Below are 15,356 nucleotides of genomic sequence, written 5' to 3'. Positions count from 1 at the left end.
TGAAGAAAAAATGACAAAATGCTTGTTATTTGAGTGTGAAGTGACAGAAGCTAGGAATGGGTGACAGGGGATGGATCACTTGATGATAACCTGTCTGTTCATTCCCTTTGGGGCACCTGGCATTGGCCACTGTTGGAAGACAGGATACTGGGTTTGATGGACCTTTGGTCTTACCCAGTATGGCTGTTCTTAGTTAACAGTACTGTAAAACTTTATATTTAGTGTTACATCCAGCACTGAATCTCTTTTCTCTTTGAATATTTTAAAAATGACATTGTGGTGTCTTTTTTTAATTAACACTAAAAAAAATTGTCATAGGCAATGATTCATTTAGGCAATTATTTCTGGAGTGTGTGTGTGTGTGTGTCCTTGTGTGTCCTGGACTATAAAGAATAAAATGAGTATGTTCACTGGGATTTTTAGTTGGGATCCCTGTGATTTGCAATAGTACCAAGATCTGAAGTAATTATGACTCTACAGTATAGTATTGATGGGATGGTATTTTTAAAAGAGTTATAGCCTTGAAGATGCTTCTTTCAAGAAACAATCCACATGAGATTATGAAGCTTTTCCTGTGGAAACATTTTCTAGCCATTTACTCATGAGACTTATAATTCTTTCTTACTAAATGGGGTTGACTAGCAATGAAGCCCGTGAGTACTGTGGTGTTACTGTAGCCTAGTCTTACTCAAGCATTTTTGTTTGAATAATTTTTTAAAATTTGAAAAGAAAAACCCACATCCATGTGTGGTGATGTTCTGATGATGGAAAGGGATAATTTGTAGTAGTGAAGTTTTAACAGAGTGAACAGGCTTGGGAACAAAGGGCTGAAATCCCTGTCTCATAGCAGCTAAGCAGATAAAGTAGCCCAAGAGTTTTTATTTTTAAAGTCTCTGGAGTGTACATTTCTTCAGAAGCCAAAAATATACTAATAGGCAGCATTATGATCTGTATAGTTTTACAATTCGTATTTTTGTATGTGCAGCCCCATGCTCTGGGTGTCTTAAGGCTCTGACTTCCAGATGCTGGGACTGGATGACAGGGGTGGATCATTAGATAATTGCCCTGTTCTGTTCATTCCCTCTGAAGCATCTGGCATTGGCCACTGTCAGAAGAGAGGATACTGGGCTAGACGGACTGTTGGTCTGGCCCAGTATGGTCATTCTTGTTCTGAAGTTCTTATAATTAATTATAATTTTGCATTTGATTGTCTTAACATTTTTCTATATTTTAGATCAAATTGTCCCCTCACCTATACTTTAAGGAGTATATACTGCTATAAATTGACTGTACTGAATTAATTACATTGTCAATAAGAACAGGATTTTAACTGATTGGGGTTACTTCAGATTTACAGTAGCATACTCAAGAGCAGAGGGCCAGATTGTGACGCTAATTCTATGCATGGAGGGGAACCTCCACTTCTGATATCAAACCTTTCATGCAGATGGGTCCAGTCAATTGCCTCCATAGCACCATCCCATCCCTTCCAAGGATACATTGATGGCTTGCTCTGTATGGGAAAGGGGATGGGGACTGGGTTGTGTGTGGGCAGAGATGGGGAACACAAATCATGTCATCTGGCACTGCAGAGATTAGATTGAAAAGGTAATATACCCTGGAACCCCAGGGATTCCTCTATGACCAGGAACCTGCTTTAAAGGACTGGGGCCGGAGAAGTCTTGGCAGCATGACTCCAATGGAGTAGGCAGGGGAGCTGCCTGGGATATGAGCTGGAGCAGAGGACAGGGCCTCCAGTCAGGTAACACTCAACTCTGGCTGATACTCTGGGCTCCAGACAGGTCTCCCGGGAGCTGCAAGGTTTCTGAGCAGGCTCCAGAGTTAGTTCCACCCCCAAATCTTATTGAAGAATTTGGATGATCCATCTTAGAATTTGGACATTTAAGATCAGTAATTAAAATGAAATACATAATGGCTTGACATCTGCATCTCTTGCCATATGTTATGATACAACTGCAGAGTGAGACAAGTACTCAGTGAGATGAAGGAAGCTGTAATTTTTCAAGATGTGCCAACATTTTCTTTAACTACAGGAATATGAGAAATTATTTCTGTTCTTCCAAAGATGGATAAGATTCAATTTTGTGGAGCAGTTTGGACTCCATGCCCACTTGAAAGAGTCCAGAAGACAAGCTGTTTCCAACTTATCATTTCAGGTTTATAGAGAGCTTCATAACAATTTTGCAAAGTACTTCCTAAGAATTCTATTTTTTGGAACAAGATGTGATTGATCATATATTGTACCAAACATATTTTCATTGAAATTCTCAATGAAATTTTGTACAATAAAAATGTAGATATCCTCTTCCTTCCTAATGTATGTGTATAGCATAGATCAATCATGTGGGTGTCTCCCAGTGTCATTAGTCCTCTTAGAGATGTTTCTGTGAAGTTTAGTTCATTCTTCTCTTCCTTGGTGATCGCTGTATGTAATATTAATAGGAATAGACACTTTACATGAACACTATAATTTAATGCACAGAGAATGACTGGTCGCTGGGAGCAACTTGAACTGAAGATCTTTCAAGCAATAATATCCTGTTCACTGCATCTAATGAACTAAAACTGATCTTGAAATCGGTGAATCTAACTTTCTCTAAAAATTGTTTGTCTCAGATTTCAGGACCTTTTCCTTGTTAGCCCTTTGCACTGTACTTGTCATTTAATTATGTAGGCTTGGCATCCTCTGCTAAGGAATGTTATCTCTGCTTCCTTCCACAAAAACATAAGCCTGGCAGTCCCTGGAGGGCTGCTAAGCAGAATAAGCATGCTTTATCAGGGATATTCTTCAGCTTGTCATGTGAAACACTTCAAGATTTGGATGGAATTTATTAACAAACTGTTACAGAAAATGGTACCAATGTGAGAGGCAGTTTTATGAAGTGTGAGAACTATGCCTGACAGATGGTAAAAGCTCGTGCTCCAATAAGCCTTTTTGGTTTGGGAATTTCAAAAAACAACAGGTCATACTTCTTAATTCTCTACAATACATGACATATCAGAGATAAAAATGGACAGCATTTCCTGCCTCCAGTCTCTCCAGAAAAGGAAATGCACACTCCTATCGCTAAAAATGTTAGAGGGCTAAAGAACACTAGCAAGGTAGCTGTAGTGCAATTGTGGTAAACTTAAACACAGGAAACTGCTGATACCCAAACAGCAAGTACTTTTTTATTATAAAAGCATTGTGCTCAGGGAAGATAAAAGAATTAACTATTTGAAACACAACAAGCTCTCGTTCTGACAACCTTGGGGTCTCTCTGACATCTCATAAATGTCTAGCCATGAGCTCAAGCCCAAAGTGGGTAAAAACAGAGGTCTTAACCTTCCCCCTCAAACCTACCCTCCTACTTCTTTTCTCAGTCACTGTGGCCAACGCCACCATCCTGCTTGTCACTCAGGACTGTATCCCGGGCGTCATCTATAATTCAGATCTTTCTCTAAGTCCCCACCTCCAGGCTCTATCTAAATCTTGCCAATTCTTTCTCAAAATTCTGTCTCTAAGACACAACCCTTCCTATCTATCTACTCAACTAAAACACTCACCCAGGCCCTTATCTTGTGGCATGATTTTCTGCAACATCCTTCTCTCTGGCCTTTACACATACAGTCTTGCCCTGTTCATATGCATTGAGAATGCTGCTGCAATGATCATTTTCCTAGCTTGTCACTGATCCATGTCATCCCTCTGTTTGCAGCCATCCACTGGCTCTGCCTTGATTGTGTCAAAGGTAAGCTACTTGGTTTACTTTCAAGGCCTTTCATGGCCTACCCCCACCCTATCTATCATCTCTCATTCATCAAGTCCATCAGTCAACCAGCCCACAAATTACCATTAGCTAAATCCTGATTGACCAGTTGTATAGAAAGACCAAGAAGAGACTGGGCAGAGAGACTGAACTACCCTTTCACTCCTAGTGAGTGTTCCATTAAGAGACCTTTCCTGGACAATTGTAAGCTTGCATGTTGTTGCCTGTGCTATGAAAAAAAACCTTCCGTTCTGGAGCTGTCAGTCCAGCAGCTATCAAAGGACTGAATTTGTTATAAAAGGGAGAAAAAGAGAATGTTGAAGATAAGTCTTATTATATGCAAACTTAGAGTTTAAAAAATATAATGTGAAATTCTGTATTTCAATAAAATACATTTTTCTCTGACTCTCCCAACCCGCCTTGGCCCTCCACAAAGCAGAGATAAGGGAGACATGGGGGTTTCGGCAGATTCATGGCAGTCATAGCTGCTGAACAGTCACTCTGCACTCTGGGCATGATGCTACTTCTCTCCGTTCCTCCTTTGCAGTGATCACTAGCATTAGCCCAGTGCTTGAGTTGTGTGCCGACTCACAGGATTTGGGCCTTACTGCTTAGTGCTTTGGGACACCTGCAGCTGGAAATGGGATGAAAAGCCACCAAAATCAATGCTTCTAGCTGTAATTGGATGCATAAATGGCTATATCAGCATCAACTAAGCTGATAAGGTAATTCATGCGACAGAAGTGTTGATATATTCTGAGCGCTACAAAAGGTCAAAGAACAAAAGAGGTTAAAGCCCCACTAAAATCACAGCCTTCCTCTTCATTTTGCTTTGTTCCCTAGTATGTCTAAACTTGAACTTGAAATGCTAGTTTGCAAGTAGATATAATGCTCAAATACAGCTTTTGTCATCTTGTTAGTGTTTGTGTTCTGAAGCAAGAGATCTGAAAGGCAAAGAACAACAGATTAAAGCTCATGCAGTGTCAACTCCATACTGGGAAACAATTCTTACCTTCCATCATGATGTGAGTGATAATCTGCATGGCCATGGAGAGCTGACACATTTTTTTATGTTACATTGTTGCCTTAGTGCTAAGATTTCTTTGATTTTCTGCTGTCAGCTTTACCACCCATTGGTGATATCCTTCAGCTTTCACAATGGTTGCTTTGCCTAGTAAGAAAATAAAACTTACATCTGTTTCAGTGCTTTTTGGCACCCCACCTTCCACTCATAATTTAGGTCCATATTTTCAGCATAAATGCTCCATGTCTCTGTAATTATAGACAGGAAAAATAAATCCATTTACTTCCTGTGGATGGGTAAAATTCCGCCAAAGTCTGACTAAAAGAGCCTTGTGTGGTGGAACTAGGAAGTGTTGGATTAGGAGGAATAACAGAATCCTACCCTCGACCCTAAAGGCAGGGAATGGAGAACATATATAGCTTGGTTGTGGCTAGTGGTTAAACCCGGCGGTTGAGTGGATGATGTAAGTCATGATACTGAAAAGTGAAGAATATTATGGCACTAGGGGATGGCAGGATCCCTTAGCTGTTGCTTTCCAAGCTTTTTAACATGGGATTCCTTCCTGAGGTATGGCATTTTTGCAAAGTATGTGTAATTTTCTTGGGGTTTTAACTGGACTCCATTGAATTACTCTTTCAGCCAGTCAGTTCTTTTAATTAAGTTTCTTGTTTAGGAGTCACCAAAGTGAAATATGCTTTCCATTTTCATATACAGAATTGAATCTGTGATATTCACTCATAAGTATAGCAGATGAAGTCAATGCCATAGTTATATATTTATTTAAGAACAGGATGAGTGGTTACAAAAAACGAGTCCCTCTGAATAAACTCTGTTAGAATCTGCTGAACTGAAACATCACAGGTTTAAGTATGACACTTGCACCCTCACAATGTGATTGCAGCCTGGAAAAGTCCTGGTTACTGGAAGACTTTAATTGGAGTGCATGGGAAAAGAGAAGCTATGCTTTCCCATAAGGCCAGCTCCAGGCTCCTGCTGCCTGCACTCCATCCCTGAAGCGTGGACTTTACTGGCATTGGAACCAGAGTGTGTTTGTCATGGTGTGGCATCACAATTCAGATTTGATCTGCTAAACCTTGGCCCTGATCCTGACCATAAGTGGCAAAATTCCTGTTGACATAAATGGGAGTCTTTCTGTCTCAGTCTAACTCTCTTGATGTTCATCCATCCGTTGAAAATATTCAAAAGAAAATTTTTTTTATTCAGAATTTTTGTGGGGGAAAGCTCTAAGACTAACTCTTTTGTCTGTACATAAAAGCAATGGCTAAAATTCAGTGGGAGTGAGTGTGTCTTTTTCTTAGTTATGTTATTACAGAGAACCACACTTTCAGAGAACAATTAAGATGTCCTTAAAAACAACATCGGTTCCTAATAGTGTCTATATTTGGTAGTTTAAGGATTAAGGTAGCGTGTGAAATAATGCAATAGCAAGTTTGGTTTCTTTCAGGATACAAATCTGTATAACTTTCATGGTTTGCACTGATGGAGTTGACTTTACATCTTTCCACTGGGGAGGGAGCCAAGAATTCCTCCAACCCCACAGAAATAGCAGATCTATGTAGATCTTGTAGGATATGCAAAGGCAAAGGGCTGTCTGCCCAGAGCTTCAATGCCACTGTACTAGTTCCTCACAGCTCCATCCTGTCCCTTGTTCAGGACTCCTTCACCAGCTGTTGCCCCTCAATCCACCTCAGGAAAAGATGGATTGTGGGGCTCTGTATTGCCAAATTCAATAAGTTACTGCTGAATGGATAAGCATTTTTGCATCTGCCGAACCTGATTTTTGCTGAATTTCTGCCCTAACGAGAAAAAGTCAAATCTTACAAGAGATAAGTGTAATCGACGCTGCTCTTTGACTGGTGTTTTTGGATGCTACGGTAGTACAAATAATAGTAGTGGAATAAGGACAAGTAAAGAAAAAGTGTGTGTTATGAGATGACAGAGAATAAAGGAGTAAACTAAGAAGGAAAGGAGAAATTAGGAAAATCGGAAGAGAAGAATTCAGTCCATAAGCATCTCCAAGCTTGAGCAACCTGTAACATGAAGGTAAGATTAAGATAATTTAAGCATGTTAATAAAGTCTCTGTGGTATCTGCTCCTCCCTAAAAGCTGAGAATACATACATTCTCCTCCTCTGGGCAGAGGCAGGGGAGTTCTCTTGGCCCAGGGTGTGGTTTGATTAAAAGACCGTTTGAGTCTTTCACATATTCCTGCCTAAAACTAATGGCTCTGGTTATCATTACCACTGAGGTTTCTTTACATTGCTCTGGCAGAGCAGAGTAAAGGGGCCTTAAAGCTGGTGTAAATATAAATGGTGTCAATAGAGCATAAATGACCCTGAGGACCGAAAGTCTTCCGGGCACATTTCATGAGCACAATATATACCATATATGTGCTGAAATAAGCAATGTCTTCTCTGAAGCGTAGTTGATAATAGGGAACTGTTAGATCAGATGCGGTGTTATACATCTCTCAGCTAATTCTAAATGCAAAATCCATCCCTGAGAGAGGTCATGTATACACTGAGGGACTTGGAGAGCATAAACAAATGAGTGGAGTACAGTCATCATCCATATATGTAGTTTTCCATCTGCAGTTGATGTTACATTGGTAATACTCTTTATTTAACAAGTAACCCAAGTATTATTCCACAGATGTTACTAATATAATTTCGAATTATTTTTCATTTCATTTAACTGTTTCAAAACACCCTGTGTGGAAGGACGTAACAGAATGGAAATTGCATATACAATCTGCAAGAAGGGACTGCATCACTCTCTCAGAGGTGGTTCGCCTCTCCGTGTAGTGAAAAGCATGTAGTGCTTTTTTTTGACAGAATTTTTGACAGAGGAATACTACCTCTAGTCTGTGGGATTTCACAGCTGGCTTGTCACTTTGCTGAAAGGCATATGCCATATGTTACCAACTGCTACAAACCAAAAGACAAGTGCATATGGCTCAGGTATATGGTCACCATTAAAATCTTTATAAATTTACATCTATGTCTGGAAAAAGTGATACGTATCCCAGAGGGAATTTGGCTCTGTATGTTTTCCTTCCGGCTCAAACATATGTTGCCTAAACTGTTTGGATGCTCCCATTTCAGGCAAAGCTTATTCCTCATTCAGGGCCTGTTCCAAAACCCACTGAAGTCAATGGAAAGACTCCAAATGAATTCACTGGGCTTTGGATCAGGCTTCTAATACTGATCACAATTATTTAGTTAATAATTACAGTCAGGTAAAATGATAAAAATGGGACTATAGGAATCTCATTGCAGATAAGTAGCCAGAATAAGGCACATAGAGAGATTTAAAATAATATATGCAGCAAAACAAGCCTACATATAATAATAGTAGATATATGAAAGAGAGAACTAGATTTTGAAGAAGGCAGCACAGAGACGTTCCCACAGCTGAGCTTCTCATACAATATACCAAAATGTAGCAACTTTTATCAGTTTACTTTTTGTAAACAGAGAGCAGAAAGGAGCCCCACATGCTTACTGAAGTAGACAAGGACCAGGGCAGTACACCGCTAGCGCTGAATTACGGTTAATAATAAAATATGTCAATTATTTTGGCTTGACACAATGAAAAGCAAATATCCCACAGTGGGGAGAAATGACCACTAACCCTAACTTACTGTTTCCTTGTAAAGTCTCTTTTGGGGACTGTGGTATGGAGTCTACATGTATTGTTTTCCTGGAGACATGGCAGTTTTATATGCAATGTCAAATGACATAAGTTTGAAAAGAACAACAAAGAGAAAGGTCAAGTCATTAATATACGCATTAGGAACATTACCATTTTAGGGTTGCATTATTTTAACTGCATGACACACTGAAATGAGTGTGTTCAGACTCCCTTTCAGCTCCAATATTGTGACACTTGTTCTGTCACATGGCTGAGAAAAATACACTCCAGCAGCATTGTTGCTATAGCAAGGAGACCTGCTAAAATTTTATTTATAACTCATTATACCAGCTCACTGCACTTAGGACCTTATCCAAAGCCCTTGAAATCAATGGAAAAACTCCCGTTGACTACAACAGGCTTTGGATCAGACTTATAACAAGCTTCAAAGATTTGTTGACACCACATTTAAACTAGACAGCTTTAATTTATTTATGGAAGGACTTGCAGTTCATATTTCAAGTGAAGTGGAACACTAATAAATATTCAACAAAGCAAGTTAATCTTCAATCTGACCATTTTTGATAAATAGTGAGCTAAATTCTGGGCTCAGTTACACCTACACAAACTCATTGTCTTCAGTGGGTTGGACTGTGTAAGTGAAGGCCTAAATTGGCCCAAAATGTTTAAAAGAGAAACATGTGCAAGACTGTTGGCTCTTGGCAACAAAAAGTTCCCTTTCATCTCCTGCTTTTCTGAAGGTTTTCTTCTCTTGTTATATCTCTTTGGGCACCTGCTTCCCAGAGTGTTTTTTTTTTACTGAAGCTAAAAGGGTGGAAAAACGTCTGTATTAGTAGAAGATGATGCCCAGGCTTCCGCCCAAGGGTCCAAGCTGTGCACATTTTGTTTGTCTGATAGGTTTGCTAAGTCATACACAAGATCTAGCCTCTTTCCTGGGACAGCTTTCAGAGTAGCAGCCATGTTAGTCTGTATCTGCAAAAAGAAAAGGAGTACTTGTGGCACCTTAGAGACTAACAAAGTTATTTGAGCATAAGCTTTCATGAGCTACAGCTCACTTCAGCAGATGCATGCAGTGGAAAATACAGTGGGTGTTATACCAATAAAATAAAAACCAGTAGGATCTTATTAAAGGGGAAAAGGCAAAATACCACATTTATGTGAATACAGAAATAATCATAGTAAGCAGTTAGTTATAGCTATAACATTCCATTCATATTTATTCACACATTCATTCATACACACACACACACACACACACACACAGGTTCTGCAAGGTTGTTATCATAGTTACCAGCCTTAGAGTTGCTCATGCCAAGCCACTGGCCAGGTGGCCTGGACCTGAGGAGGGAGCAGGGCCTTGTCAGATGCACATCTGATGCTCCTGGAAATTGGTTTGCAGAATCAGACCCCAAAGTTCTCACTTTCTAGAGTCCATTTCTATAGGAATTTCTTCCTATGTCAGTCTATGGGAATTGCTTTATCATGCTGTCGCTGAATCAATCAGCAGATGGCACATTCCTGACGGCTCCATGCTGCCAGATGTTATCTTACTCTTTGGTTCTCCCATCCTTGAGGCTGTTGGGTGGATTCCAGTCTGCCCATTGGGGGCCCTCTGGTTATTTCCACTTGACGCCTTCTTCAGCTGATGGACACTGGATTTTTAGGCTGGCACCGCCCTGACCATTCATTTATTATCCACACCAAGCATCCATCCACATACATCCTCTATCTCTATTTTAATCACAGTTGTTAGCAAAGCGAGATAAATACAATAACAGGGTGGGTAGTCTGTGTGTCCTGTTTCTGTTGTTACAGAGTATTGCTTTGAATCTCTCTCTGTGTGAGTAGTTGTTGTTACAAAGAATTGCTTTGAGAACAGACTCTGTCTTAGAATGTACTAACACAATTAGCAGCTTGCAAGGAGGAGGCTGCGAGGGAAACCTTTTGTAATGATAATCAAGGTGAGCCATTTCCAGCAGTTGACAAGAATGTGTGAGGAACAGTGTGTGTGTGTGGGGGAAATAAACATGGGGAAATAGTTTTACTTTGTGTAATGACACATTCACTCCCAGTCTTTATTCAAGCCTGAGTTAATTGTATCCAGTTTGCAAATTATTTCCAATTCAGCAGTCTCTCGCTGGAGTCTGGTTTTGAAGTTTTTTTGTTGAAGAATTGCCACTTTTAGGTCTGTAATCGAGTGACCAGAGAGATTGAAGTGTTCTCCAACTGGTTTTTCAATGTTATAATTCTTGACATCTGATTTGTGTCCATTTATTCTTTTACATAGAGACTGTCCGGTTTGGCCAATGTACATAGCAGAGGGGCATTGCTGGCACATGATGGCATATATCACATTGGTAGATGTGCAGGTGAACGAGCCTCTGATAGTGTGGCTGATGTTATTAGGCCCTATGATGGTGTCCCCTGAATAGATATGTGGACACAGTTGGCAACGGGCTTTGTTGTAAGGATAGGTTCCTGGGTTAGTGTTTTTGTTGTGTGGTGTGTGGTTGCTGGTGCATATTTGCTTCAGGTTGGGGGGCTGTCTGTAGGCAAGGACTGGCCTGTCTCACAAGATCTGTGAGAGTGATGGGTCGTCCTTCAGGATAGGTTGTAGATCCTTGATGATGCGTTGGAGAGGTTTTAGTTGGGGGCTGAAGGTAACGGCTAGTGGCGCTCTGTTATTTTCTTTGTTGGGCCTGTTGTGTAGTAGGTGACTTCTGGGTACTCTTGTACATTGGCCAAACTGGACAGACTCCAGCAAGAGACTGCTGAATTGGAATTAATTTGCAAACTGGATACAATTAACTTAGGCTTGAATAAAGACTTGGAGTGGATGTGTCATTACACAAAGTAAAACAATTTCCCCATATTTCTCCCCCCGGTCTCCCTTGCCCCTCTAATGTTCCTCAGATGTTCTTGTCAACTGCTGGAAATGGCCCACCTTGATTATCACTACAAAAGGTTTTCCCCTCCCACGGCTCTCCTGCTGGTAATAGCTCAACTTACCTGATCACTATTGTTACAGTGTGTATGGTAACACCCATTGTTTCATGTTCTCTGTGTATATAAAATCTCCCCACTGTATTTTCCACTACATGCATTCGATGAAGTGAGCTGTAGCTCACGAAAGCTCATGCTCAAATAAATTTGTTAGTCTCTAAGGTGCCACAAGTCCTCCTTTTCTTTTTTCCTGGGACAGTTTCTTGAGGTTTTGACACAATCATAAACTGTAAATTTTTATGCAATTTCTCAAGCACCATTAGGGCTTCACAGAATAAAGGAGTATTAATTAAATTAGAGGATCTGGACAAGTTTAGACATGAGACAGGTCTGAAACAAAACCTCCAATCTGATCATTCCAAAATTTTAATGTACCTAGATTTGCATCTGAATTTTGCAGATGGTCCCCATGTTCAAAATTGACCAAACTCATATCACTGATATGAAACCTCCCCTCCCCAAACTTTGAGGTTTTCAAATTCAGATTTGGATTTGAATCTGGACTTTAACTGGGATCTATATCCAATTATCACATGGTTGTTTCATTACATTTACTTTTTGCTTTACCTAAGACCTCTCAACCTGCAAAAGCCTGAATGTGAGGCACAGGGTGTGCAAATAATCCCAAACCACAAAAAAAAGTATTTATGGATGGAATTTTAAATGCTGCAGGGCTGGGAGAAGGATGAGTCCGTGGATTGTTCCCTGCTCCACTACATGCTTCCAGTGTGACCTTGGACAACTCACATAGTCTCACTGTGCCTCGGTTCATCATTTGTGAAATGGGGTTAATAGCACTTCCCTCCCTCACAAGGGTTGTCATGAGGATAAATACATTAAAAGTCGTGTGGTGCTCAGATACTAGGGCAATGGGGGACATTTCAGTAGCTTTCTGCCTTCAGTCTGCCTGTTTCATGATTCGTTATTCCTGATGTGAATAAGTTTCCGCAAGTGAGGGGACACATTTGTGTGGTTCTTTGATAACTTTGAGACTAAACTGAGTGATATGCTTAGACATGAAGAACATTTGACAATATACTTTAAAGTTGGTTGCTAAAAAGTGCAATCAAGTTTGCTCCAGAAGAGGCAGGTAAAATCCAAGTAGTGATAGGCACCATAGAAAACTGAAGACCGGTATGTAGCTCTCACATTAACTTTGAGAGGTGTTTTTTAATTTGACCCCTCAGTAATTAGTGTGAGTCCTTTCTTGGCTAAGGTTAAATACTTTAAAGTGGAGAACAGCAATCAACTACAGTAGTAAATATATATTCACTCTCAACTATTATGCAAATTGGGATGAAATCTAATACTGCCAAACATGAGTGTGACAAAATACTTTGAGGAGTGCATTAATGATCTGGATGATGGGATGGATTGCACCCTCAGCAAGTTCGCGGATGACACTAAGCTGTGAGGAGAGGTAGATATGCTGGAGGGTAGGGTTAGGGTCCAGAGTGACCTAGACAAATTGGAGGATTGGGCCAAAAGAAATCTGATGAGGTTCAACAAGGACAAGTGCATAGTCCTGCAGTTATGATGGAAGAATCCCAGGCACCGCTACAGGCTGGGAACCGACTGGCTAAATGGCAGTTCTGCAGAAAAGGACCAGGGGATTACAGTGGACGAGAAGCTGGATATGAGTCAACAGTGTGCTCTTGTTGCCAAGAAGGCTAACGGCATATAGTAGGACCATTGCCAGCAGATTGAAGGAAGTGATTATTCCCTTCTATTCAGCATTGGTGAGGCCGCATCTGGAGTACTGCATCCAGTCTTGGGCCCCCAACTACAGAAAGGATGTGGACAAATTGGAGAGAATCCAGCAGAGGGCAACGGAAATTATTAGAGGGCTGCGGCACATGACTTATGAGGAGAGGGTGAGGCAACTGGGCTTATTTAGTCTGCAGAAGAGACGAGTGACGGGGGATTTAATAGCAGCCTCCAACTACCTGAAGTGGGGTTCCAAAGAGGATGGAGCTCGGCTGTACTCAATGGTGGCAGATGACAGAACAAGGAGCAATGGTCTCAAGTTGCAGTGGTGGAGGTCTAGGTTGGATATTAGGAAAAGCTATTTCACTAGGAGGGTGGTGAAGCACTGGAATGGGTTACCTAGGGAGGTGGTAGAATCTCCATCCCTAGAGGTATTTAAGGCCCAGCTTGACAAAGCCCTGGCTGGGATTATGTAGTTGTGGTGGACCTCTGAGGTCTCTTTCAACCCTAATCGTCTATGATTCTAAGATTCTATAAGTGATCAAATTCCTAAAATACATCCAGACCAACCACTAGAAAATACTGGCCAAATTCATCCCTGCAGTATATATATATATATATATATATATATACTGCTGTTTTTTGCTCCCACTAAAGTCAAGGAAAATTTTGTCACTGATTTCAATGAAACAAAGATCAGTCCTTAACTGAAATTAAATAATGCATCAGAATTGTTTGATTTCTTAGTAGAAGGGGAATTATTTTGTTTAGGAAAACCTTAGTGCAACCCTTATTCCTAGCAAAAAAGAAGTGTAACTAAAAGTCATTCTGCTAAACACATCCATTCTACTTCTCTTGTTGATTTCATGGAGTGATGCAGCTTCTGTTTCACAGGAAATTAAAATACTTTTGTGATGCAGTGATCCAAGCCCAGCATCCGCAAAAAGTCTGTCTAAATTGTTCCTCTTGGTAGTTCTACTGACATAACATGGAATACTGTTAGGAAAACCCGTGTATACGTGGGGGACTGTTCTGCAATTTTTGCACACTGAAAACTCCAATAGACCTCCATAGAAATTCTGAATGTGCAATAAATGCAAGATCTAGGGTAAGTAATAGAACAAGTTTATGGTGCACATCTGTGTCGTTTGCCTTCCTAAACAATTTTAAATCAGTCTTAGTCTTGCATTTTTAGAACTAAATTAAATTAAATCATGCAAAGCTTAGCCGATGAACTTTTCTTTTTGTTTAAAAAAAAAGAAGAAGCAATTTTTATGGAGTGAGACAAAATTACACCAGAATCTCTTACAGAAAAAGAGACTTCTTTGTGCAAACCCAGCTGTTTGGAGCTGTGCCAATGCATGTCCTGTAGGAATGAACCTATTTGTCTAAATAACTGTAAGACTTCATTTTCCATTTCTCAAGCTTGCTTAGGATTACAGAGCTCTTGTAATAGTGTATGGTGAGTCAAATCAGCAACTGCAAAATGAATCCAATAAAGAACCTCCTTGCAATCTTTGTTCTTGCTTTATCAGAACTGATCAGCAAAGATTCTATTCAACAAACATTATAGGCTGTCACCCACAATCAACTAAGATTGGGAGATCTTGTAAAAGCAGTGAGAAAACTGTCCATGCCACTGAGCAATTTTGTATAAATACAGGAGACGTATAGTTCTATTATCAGTTATGCTGCATAACAAAAAATATCTTCAGTATTAATTAAACAAAAGCCTTGTAGAGAAGGATAAGGATGCTCACACTATCTTTATTATCATCATACCACAGAGGGGACATAGTAATAATAATAATGAAGGACAGGATTTACTAGTTGTACTTTTTATATAGAGGAGGAAGGCCTTATATGCTTTTTGGAGTCCGACAACTAACTAGGGTAAAGCAGAACATCTATATAATACAAACTCCCACTGTTTTTTGTTGTTATTTTTTTTATGGATCAGCTGTAGCCATTCCATGGTTAATTTTGAAAATAATGTCAGATATAAGCAAATTTCAACCACTCTAAATGATCCAAAAAGACACTAATCCCGCAAATATTTTATATGCTATGTGTCACCATAAGATAGAGTTTTTCTGGGAAGTTTGGGAAAAATCAGAGAGGAAGATATGGTGTTTCAAAATTTTCCTCGTTGTTCAGGTTTTTAAAGTATTCCTGCCA

This window comes from Lepidochelys olivacea, assembly GCF_965140295.1.
Source record: "Lepidochelys olivacea isolate rLepOli2 genome assembly, chromosome: 4".
In the NCBI taxonomy this organism is placed as follows: Eukaryota; Metazoa; Chordata; order Testudines; family Cheloniidae; genus Lepidochelys; species Lepidochelys olivacea.
The sequence above is the reverse complement of the archived record's forward strand: the minus strand, read 5'-3'. Positions refer to the sequence as shown.